Source organism: Acanthaster planci, linkage group LG02 (genome assembly GCF_054643075.1).
Source record: "Acanthaster planci isolate LZ-2023a linkage group LG02, COTS_SCS, whole genome shotgun sequence".
NCBI lineage: Eukaryota > Metazoa > Echinodermata > Asteroidea > Valvatida > Acanthasteridae > Acanthaster > Acanthaster planci.
Genome location: NC_141778.1, coordinates 21,773,417 through 21,783,448, shown reverse-complemented (window position 1 = coordinate 21,783,448; position 10,032 = coordinate 21,773,417). Strand labels below are relative to the sequence as shown.

General features: G+C 37.5%; 1 long non-coding RNA gene across 1 annotated transcript; it reads left to right on the top strand.

Moving 5' to 3' along the window:
• The first annotated feature begins 275 nt into the window (after positions 1-275).
• Positions 276-9,856, top strand: LOC110976165 (uncharacterized). Its single transcript, XR_002597802.2, has 2 exons — positions 276-591; positions 8,590-9,856. It is a non-coding gene; the product is annotated as an uncharacterized LOC110976165 (long non-coding RNA).
• The last annotated feature ends 176 nt before the right edge of the window (positions 9,857-10,032 follow it).

The window sequence follows — 10,032 nt, the reverse complement described above, 5'->3', positions numbered from 1 at the left end:
TGTTTTAATATCCTAGCAAGTTAAATGGTGCCTTTGATCACATTTGTCGTCAGTTGTCTGATGGATCCTTTTCCTACCCTGTTCCAGTGGTATTGTCCTACAAAAATAATGCATGTAATCAGATTTTTTGACAAAATCAAATAAAAATGCATATTCGAATGGTCACGGACGCTGAAGGTAGCTGATTGGTTCGTCTCAGATGTGGCGGGCAATCCTTTTTGTAACTGAGCATTCTTAGATGTGACCGTCTTGCATATCATTAAATAGCACAAAAGAGTAATTGTAGGTTGGAATGTACATGCAGAAACTGCTAGGTTGCATAGTGCGGTTGTACAGTGTACTACCTATGTGACTCCATTTTCAAGAGCATCGCTTGCGTTCCTGCTAGAAAATGTAGAATCACACGGCCTGCACGCTTCACGTAATTTGTTGTAGCTTGTTACTTTTCTAGTGTAAATGTAACAATTGGAACTTGGTGGTGTCAAGACAAAGTTGCTGACTGTTCTCCCCCAGAAATATCGAATTTTACATGCATGTGGAAACAACAGTCGACAAAATACATTGCCCTTTCCGTAAGTTCTGTCACACGAGGTAAGTTCCAAAGGTAAGTTACAAGCCTTTTTTGTACGAACAAAATGATTGTCTACGGTGCAGACTGGACATACGAAAAACTTTTGTGGTAATGTGCATAAAAGGCATGGATTTTGTGATAAGTGTGTATTATGTACAGGAGGAAGGGCCAAATTTTGACTGCTGTGCGATCGTCAAAAATGAAGTCAGACCCCAAGAAATTGATGTTCATGAGCCAGAAGAGATTGAAAGGGGACTTGAGACATTAATGTTCAAAAGCTCTTTATTTTTTCCTGACGTTTGGATTTTTCCAAAATACCTTTCCATCAGACGGATGTGCACCAAACATGCTGATCTTAATTTTTTGGATCCATGCAATATTTACATTTGTATATAAATGCAATTTTAATTTTTACATTCCACAATTATTCTCTACGACCTGCGAAAAGGTAGATAAACTGTCTTTGATAGTTTGTCATTGTTAAGGATCCAGTTGGGCCAAACTATAGTACTTGTGAACTTGCGAATTTTGTGATTTAGGAGGGTTGTCTCTGATTTCAGAGGAAAACATGAAAAATTAAATTGCATGTGCAACATGTGAAAGCCAATAGACATGGACGGACAAGGCAATCTTGTTAAAACTAAGCTGATAAATGCTTAAATTACGTCATCTATAAATCACAAAATAATTTAACTACATGTAACAGAAACATTTTTCTCTGCATCCCTATAAAATTTACTAGCATACCCTGTCACTTTGCATTTGCTTGACAAAACTCAATACCCCCGATGGTGCTTATGATAAGATTTTATCTTGCATCATGTTACTTGGAACATGCATGATTGTTTCATCACTAATTCATGATTCTGAAGAATACAGAAGATGCATATTCCTCTCGTGTTAATTTTGCATCAGTTTGTGCTGTATTTCTCTCACAGTTTCATTCAAATTGGAATTGTGGTATATTACCCTGATTTGATGCTGCAGCATTTAACAAACTACAAGAAATAGTCTGTGCTTTTTGCCATGTTTTCATTTTACCGTAATGCAATTCATAAACTTAGTAGGCCCTTTAGACGGTTCAGATGTGTTGAACAAAATTTTGAATTACAGGTATTGATTAAACATGCAAATTTTGCTTTGGCAAGTTTTAGAAAATTTTGTTGACTTCCCTTTGAAACTGTAGAAAACCAGATTGCATCAGTATTCTAACGATAAAGTAATTATCAGCTTTTTCACATTCATTGCCAGACATTTCAGCTGACCTTCTGTTTTCATATAGCCAAATCTAATTACTTTTACGTTTTTATTTGGTTTTGTTTTTAACTGGAATCGAGGAAAAATTGTGAGACTTTTTTATGTGCAAATAATGATTTGGACATTTATTGGGGGCACCAAAAGTAGTTGTAGACAAAACTTATCAAAATATTTACAAAAAAGTAGAATGCCATCACTTTCAAAAAGAACTGGAATGCTAGTAAATTGTTACAGTTTCCTTTATAAATGGGATAGAAAATGTAAATACATTTGGGGAAAAAATGTGATACCTCAAGGAAAACTGGATGTACAACCTTTCTAACAGACCCTTAAAAATTTACCAGGAATGTGTACAGTATTTGCCTGACATGAAACCAAAATTGAGAAAAAGTGAGTCCAACTTTGTTGAAAATGGGAAAGTTATTCATTTTGGAAGAATTCTATACACGGATGCGGCTTGAAATCCTGTGCACAAACCCTGTGGGTCTAGTTTGACAAATTTTATGTTTTCTGAGTGAAACCTCAATATTTTCACTGCTAAATTTGACTTTTTTAGGACATTTTATTGCTTTCCGGTGGCTAATGAGTCTCTGCAGGGAGCAAGTAGTGTCATACATTTTCCTAATGGGAATTTAAAAAGTAAAACATTTCTTATACCAAACGATTGTTTTTGTTGAATTGAATGCCATTTTTGGATTAATAACTCGGTGCATCATTTCCTATCACTCCTACTCTCTTTGCTTTTGACCTAGAGTCTTTTTTGTCTTTTTGAAACATGTCCACATCAGAAAAATGCCCACAGAATTTCAACTGTAGTTAGAACAGTGATGGCATTCTATGGTAAAAATGTTCTCAGGCAAACACCCCTGAGTGCAGACAAAATATTGATTTCACCCTAACCCCAGGTTGTATGTAACATTATATTGAAATTGGAGGATTTGGGACTGTTAGGGTTATTATGGTTGTTCATTGCATTCTCTGCATTGTTTGCATCAAACTGGTTATTATCTAAAAAAGTTCTATTCACTACTTGTAGCAGGTTTACATGAACTGTCATTTCTTTCAAAGAACCCGCTTTTTTGCGAACTAAACTGTATTGAGATTGGAGGATTCAAAACTTTTATTTCAGGGGTCAAAGAGCTTTTCAAATCGCACGGTAGCAAATCATGCAGAAAATTCCCCCTTTTGTTGTTAATTAGTATTTTTTCTTGGGTCATTCTGCAAATTCAGGGTCTAAAAGTGTGACATTTATGTGTCCCTGTTACACCTGACCTTTGTATTCTGACAAGTATCATTGGATTTTCTTCATATTGTTTGTTAGTTGCTTGGCAGGTGATTCACATAACTTAATTTAATTTAATGAGTCTTCAAAAAAATAGGATGTGCTCTAAAATTTCAACATGTTAGATATGGCAGGGACACACTCACAAAATTAGCCCTCAGATTTATAGAATGACCGTCCTGTGAATGTGCAAAATGGATTTCCCCAGTGAGGACTTGAAACCAATTTTTTTCTGGCAGAATATTCTCAAAAGTTACTTTGGAAAAAGGGACCCCCCTGACTCCAACATCTTGTAACACTACCTTAACCCTTGCTGTAAATATTGGTGTTTTAATTTTTTTTTTGGGGGGGGGTTGTTTTCATTCTTTTTTCTGCTTTGTTTCCCTGTTAATTTGTTCTTACTCCTGCAGCATGCTAAAAGAAAAAGAAACCATATCTTTTGAGGTCTAGCTATCATGCCATCATGTATTTGTTAGGCAAGTCCACTATTAAAGACCTTTGTAACTGAATATTTTCCAGGAGACAATCTCCTTGGAGACTTGTAAGTGAAAAAATTACTCAGGTGTTGTGGTACGGTTGTTTGAGAGATCATAAGTCAACTGCAGATACCATCGGGATGCATGGTAGACAGTGATCTTGTGTTTCTGATATCTAATTCTTCATATATGAGGTTTGGAAAGTGCCGGGACAGTTAATGGGCAGTGACATCTTTTCATCCAGAAACGTGAGATTTCATCATTGTGACCCCTCTAACCTGTGGCAAATGCATTGTTTGGAATGTTCATCACTACAGTGGCAACTCTCTGCCTACTAGTTTGAAGAAAATGACTGAGGACCTCCAGCAAATAGAGAATCATGGTGGTTCATCGCTGCAGCATTTTTTTCTGTCTAGTGTATCAACTATAGACCTGTGGCAGTTCATCTCCATAATGCCTTTCTGCCCAGTGGCAAATGGAGACCTATGACAGTTCATCACCATGACAACTCTCCAGCCAGTAGCAATGGAGATCTGTAACAGTTCATCACCATTGCATCACTCCAACAACTGGCAAATGGGACATGTGACAGTTCATCACCATGACAACTCTCCAGCCAGTAGCAATGGAGATCTGTAACAGTTCATCACCATTATATCACTCCAACAACTGGCAAATGGGACATGTGACAGTTCATCACCATGACAACTCTCCAGCCAGTAGCAATGGAGATCTGTAACAGTTCATCACCATTACATCACTCCAACAACAGACAAATGGGACATGTGACAGTTCATCACCATGACAACTCTCCAGCCAGTAGCAATGGAGATCTGTAACAGTTCATCACCATTATATCACTCCAACAACTGGCAAATGCGGCATGTGACAGTTCATCACCATGACAACTCTCCAGCCAGTAGCAATGGAGATCTGTAACAGTTCATCACCATTACATCACTCCAACAACTGGCAAATGCGGCATGTGACAGTTCATCACCATGACAACTCTCCAGCCAGTAGCAATGGAGATCTGTAACAGTTCATCACCACTATATCACTCCAACAACTGGCAAATGGGACATGTGACAGTTCATCACCATGACAACTCTCCAGCCAGTAGCAATGGAGATCTGTAACAGTTCATCACCATTATATCACTCCAACAACTGACAAATGGGACATGTGACAGTTCATCGCCATGACAACTCTCCAGCCAGTAGCAGTGGAGACCTGTAACAGTTCATTACCATTATATCACTCCAACAACTGGCAAATGGGACATGTGACAGTTCATCACCATGACAACTCTCCAGCCAGTAGCAATGGAGATCTGTAACAGTTCATCACCATTACATCACTCCAACAACTGGCAAATGGGACATGTGACAGTTCATCACCATGACAGCTCTCCAGCCAGTAGCAATGGAGATCTGTAACAGTTCATCACCATTATATCACTCCAACAACTGGCAAATGGGACATGTGACAGTTCATCACCATGACAGCTCTCCAGCCAGTAGCAATGGAGATCTGTAACAGTTCATCACCATTATATCACTCCAACAACTGGCAAATGGGACATGTGACAGTTCATCACCATGACAGCTCTCCAGCCAGTAGCAATGGAGATCTGTAACAGTTCATCACCATTATATCACTCCAACAACTGGCAAATGGGACATGTGACAGTTCATCACCATGACAACTCTCCAGCCAGTAGCAGTGGAGACCTGTAACAGTTCATCACCATTATATCACTCCAACAACTGGCAAATGGGACATGTGACAGTTCATCACCATGACAACTCTCCAGCCAGTAGCAGTGGAGACCTGTAACAGTTCATCACCATTATATCACTCCAACAACTGGCAAATGGGACATGTGACAGTTCATCACCATGACAACTCTCCAGCCAGTAGCAGTGGAGATCTGTAACAGTTCATCACTATTGCGTCTCTCCAGCCAGTAGAAAACGGAGACCTAGCATGCGACAGTTCATCACCATGACATCCCTCATTCACTGCCACTATTTTGCAATGACATCTCTCAACTAATAGTAGTTCAAGTTGTATAGACCATTACAATGACATCTCACCAACGTGTCAGAGCTCTGCAGTAGTTCATCACGAGAGTTTATTATGGTCTCTCATCCAAGTACCACAACTGATGTACATGTACTTATCAGCCATGTAACTTAAAAATAGCTGGGAAGCCTGACCTCTTCAAATATGGTTTCTTTTTCTTGTGCCACAAATTATTTACCCACAGCATCATGCAGCCATTTCAGGAGACTTCAGAAATGACTAATTCCATAGATGAAGAAAAAAATGTCGCTTCTTGTAATTATCTTTTGTAGGAGTTTGAAGGTACATGTATAGATGCATGTAATGAGCAGGACTCCTGGAATGGCGTCGCATACATCAGGGTGTCAGTTGGGTCATTTTAGGAATTGTGGGTCCAAAGTGTAACTTTTTGAGTCCCTATTACACATGACCCGCATAATTTGAAATGAAAACTTGTTAAAATTTACTTCAAGCTATTTTTATTTGATGAGTAATTACAATACACTCCTGTGATAGGTCATACGGGCACACCATTTGGACTTCAGATTTATAGAATGACCCAGTTGATGGGAACATCGTCTTGACATGTTTTATTTGGGGGGATGGGATGATGGCTTAATAAATTCATCAATACAATTAAATCATAGAAATTTGAAATTTTTTTCTAAATTTTAGACAAATTTTTCAAATTTCCAAGAGTTCAAAAGTACATTCACCCTGAAAGTGAGGTACGTCAATTCTTTATTTACAGGTATCATTCGTGACATGATCCAGCAAAATGAATCTTTTGTCAATCCTGGTCAATTTAGGGTTTTTAGCAATGCCAATTTTGTTGTAATTAAAACTTTGTGTTGATATGACCTTTTTGTCAAAAGTTATGGAAGTTCAAACAAGGAAAGATGTGATGTGACCAGTGACTCATTTTGTTTGATCACATCAAAGTAGTTCATACCATTCTAAATCTGAATCCTCCAATTTTAATATAATCTTTCACACACCATAAGTGTTTAAGGACAAGGAAGAACTGAATATGTTTCTTCTTTGTATTTAAGAATTTTTATACAGAGTATTTAATCAACATGTTCAGTTGAAATGGTTTTATGGCCGATTCATTTTTTTCATCATTTTCATGAGTACAAGCCACACGTTAATATTAGGGGAGGGTTATTTAATGTTTCCTATAAATTGTGAAAAATTATTTTTAAGTGTGTGTTCCACAAGTTTTTTCCTTGTCCTTTTTCTGGGAAAGGAGTGCCCTCTTAAAAGGAGTACTTTTTGCAGGCTCGTGAAAATGATGAAAAATGGATGCCCCAAAGGTAGATGCATGTAAATGTCCTGGATCCCTGATATGGTCTTGCGTTAGAGTTTCCTTATGATGCAAGACCAGACTGTTGGACAGAATGCCTGTCATTGACTCCAATTTTAATCGTGAGATATCAGTTTATTACACTTAAGTGATTCAAATGTCATTTTCCTGAATTTATTGATGACCGAGGTAAAGGTAGATTGTCTAAACTTTAACTTTTGGAGGGTTGACTTTTTTTGCATTTTGTAAAAGTGTATAAAACATTTAGCCTGTCTTTTCTTTCTTTGTAAGGGATTGCTGACGGTAAATGCATGTCACTTGCTGTATCCCTGGAATGGCCTCACATCAGGGTGTCAGTTGGGAACAAGACCTGACTGACGGATACAGTTTGAATGCATCTTTACCCAATTCTGTGGGAGGGGCTTGATGCAAATTTCTTAATTAATGAGGTTTACATCTGATATCAAAGTCCTGATGTAAACTCTTTGTACAACTGATGAATACTTAGGAGTTTGATGTACTCATGGATCAGTGTTTAGAAGTGAAAATAATTTCCTCAATTCAAGCTGACCCACTATTTTCTTAGAATCATAGGAAAGGGTAGTAAACACCTTTCTCGTCATTTTTACTTCTTTTGGCTAAATTGAGAACTTTTTTGTACATGGCAAAAAGCAGAAGCTATTTCATCCTGAGTGGAATTCAGAGGATCATGCTTGGCAGAATTGCATGATTTACATGTATGACAGAAATGCACCTGCGTCTACAAGTTTGAAGTTAGTGCGTCACTCATAAAGATCATTTCTCTGAAAGATGCAAACTTGGCATCCTGCAGATCATGGTTTGATTAGGCACGGCTATTTTGAAGACATGATGATGCTGGGAGAGGCCCTTTATCCTCTTTAAATTTCAAGAACTTGACAGTTTGCGAATTGACTTTGTAGTTGCTTTTATGACACCTCAACACCTTGTGGAACAGATTTTTCTAATGCCCGTTTTTCCTGTATTTAGTGGCCTTTCACATGTTGTTCATGTACATTGCCTTCCAAAACAACTCAAATTCTAATCTATTTCCCCAACTGGATCCAAATTTCATTCCAGTGTGAATGCAGTGTCATGGCCCCTAGTACTGTAGAGGAACTTTGTAATGACCGCGCGGTACATACACGTACTAGGCAGGGTACAGGAAGAAATGTCTCATTTTCAATTCACAGCGCAGTTTGATACATGTACGTGAAAGCAGTTTGCTTTAAAAGTTTATTTGAAAAGTTAAATTGAAAAGTATTTAAAAAAGAGTGAAATGAATGTGCTGTAAACTAAAGGTAAATGCGTTTGACAATGCCTTATATGAATTAAAAGTACTATACATTGTACTTCCCAGAGGTTGGTTTGCTTTCACAGCCAAAAATATTTGACAGAACTTGTGATTTACTACTTCAATGTGAGAAGAAAAATAAGATGTGTTGGCACAGTTATCTTCATCCATGCTTTACTTCAACCTCTGAAACACATTTGTACGGACTCCTTGAAAATTTCAAACCAAAGATATGAAGGCTTGTTCCTGTACCCTGCCTAAAAACAAAGCAGCATTTCAGGAAACTTAACAGGTTTGATTTCTCTTTCCATATTTCAGAAACTTCTGATGTTGAGAAGCAACGAACACCGTGAGTGGAGTGCAGACACAAAGGGGTCAAAGATGGCACCACCGATGTCCAAGGGATTGGCTGGCGTACCTGCTTGAACTCTCATCGTCAAGACTGGATGCACTCATCTTAGATTAGGCAAATCCATGGCAACAGCGTCTTAGCAAGTCTTTGTAACTTGTTTAGTGAACAGTTCTTAACTGAAAGTATTGGCGTTTAATGCTTTATTCCTTTGTGATAAATGGGTTATTCTAGCATTGAACAAATTAACCCAATTTACACAAAACACACTTCAAATAATGGAGGCTTATTGGCTTCGTTAATTGCATTGAAGACAACAGCATTGATTTATCAACCACTCAAATCCACTCTGTGATTGAAACTATTTGTTGCCATGGATTTGCTCAAACTCGGAACTACATGTATTACGCTAAGAGTTGATTTTTTAAACCAGGCACATGTAGTTTCATGCCAAGAAATTGGTCAATATACCTTGCTCTCACTGACCAAATACAGGGTTATTTCCATGTACGTAGCCCTCTATCTCCATTTAGTTGAGATGGTTCAATTTTAGGACTTCTTTTTAATTGAAGTGCATTTTTATTGTCCTGATAAGCATTGAAACTTGAAATTCAAACATGTGCCTGGTTCTTTTTTTTTTCTGAAACGGATTAATCAATGTGTGTGAATGAACTTGAAATCTACACCAGCACATCATATTTGTTTGCTGTTTAACCCTCCGATGCAAAGATGCATTCTTTACCCCTATAATGTCTCTGTACTTGTGGCAATTCAAGTGGAAGGAATTTGTGGCTGACTTACACAGCAAAAGAAATTAAGGAGGAAGTTTACAGTGAAATTAAATTGTTGGAGCTGCGTATAAAATTTATGCATTACTTTTGTTTCACTTTAGTGCTTGATTACATGCAGCATAAATAATGGAGAGAAATACATGGCACTTGTAATCGCAATCTGAAGTTAAAATGTGTGACATAAAAAGGCAATGAATTTCAGTAAGTTATCATAGATGAATATGTACATTGCATGGTTTAGTCTAAATTGTTTTACATTTACAAATATTGCTCCTTGTACCAAAGACCTTTTGTCTAGCTTCTCTGCCATTTCTTTTATATCCATTTTTCTATATCTTTAGGCTCCTTTACACCAACTTAGTTAATAGCTTTAAACCTTTTTTTTCATCATATATGTATGATGTGCTGGTGTAGATTGTCCTTGTGTTAATTGCTGAATTAAAAATATGTGTTTTATGGCGTGTCTTTCGTGGTCATTGTGCCTGCTGCCTATTTTACAAGTTTGCAGAGCAATTTGCCATTGTCTTTAACAGAAACAAATGAAATACACCTGCTATAGATCTGCAGGAACCAGCCAATTTCTTTCTATTTCATCCATCACCATGTTCAATTAAAAATAGT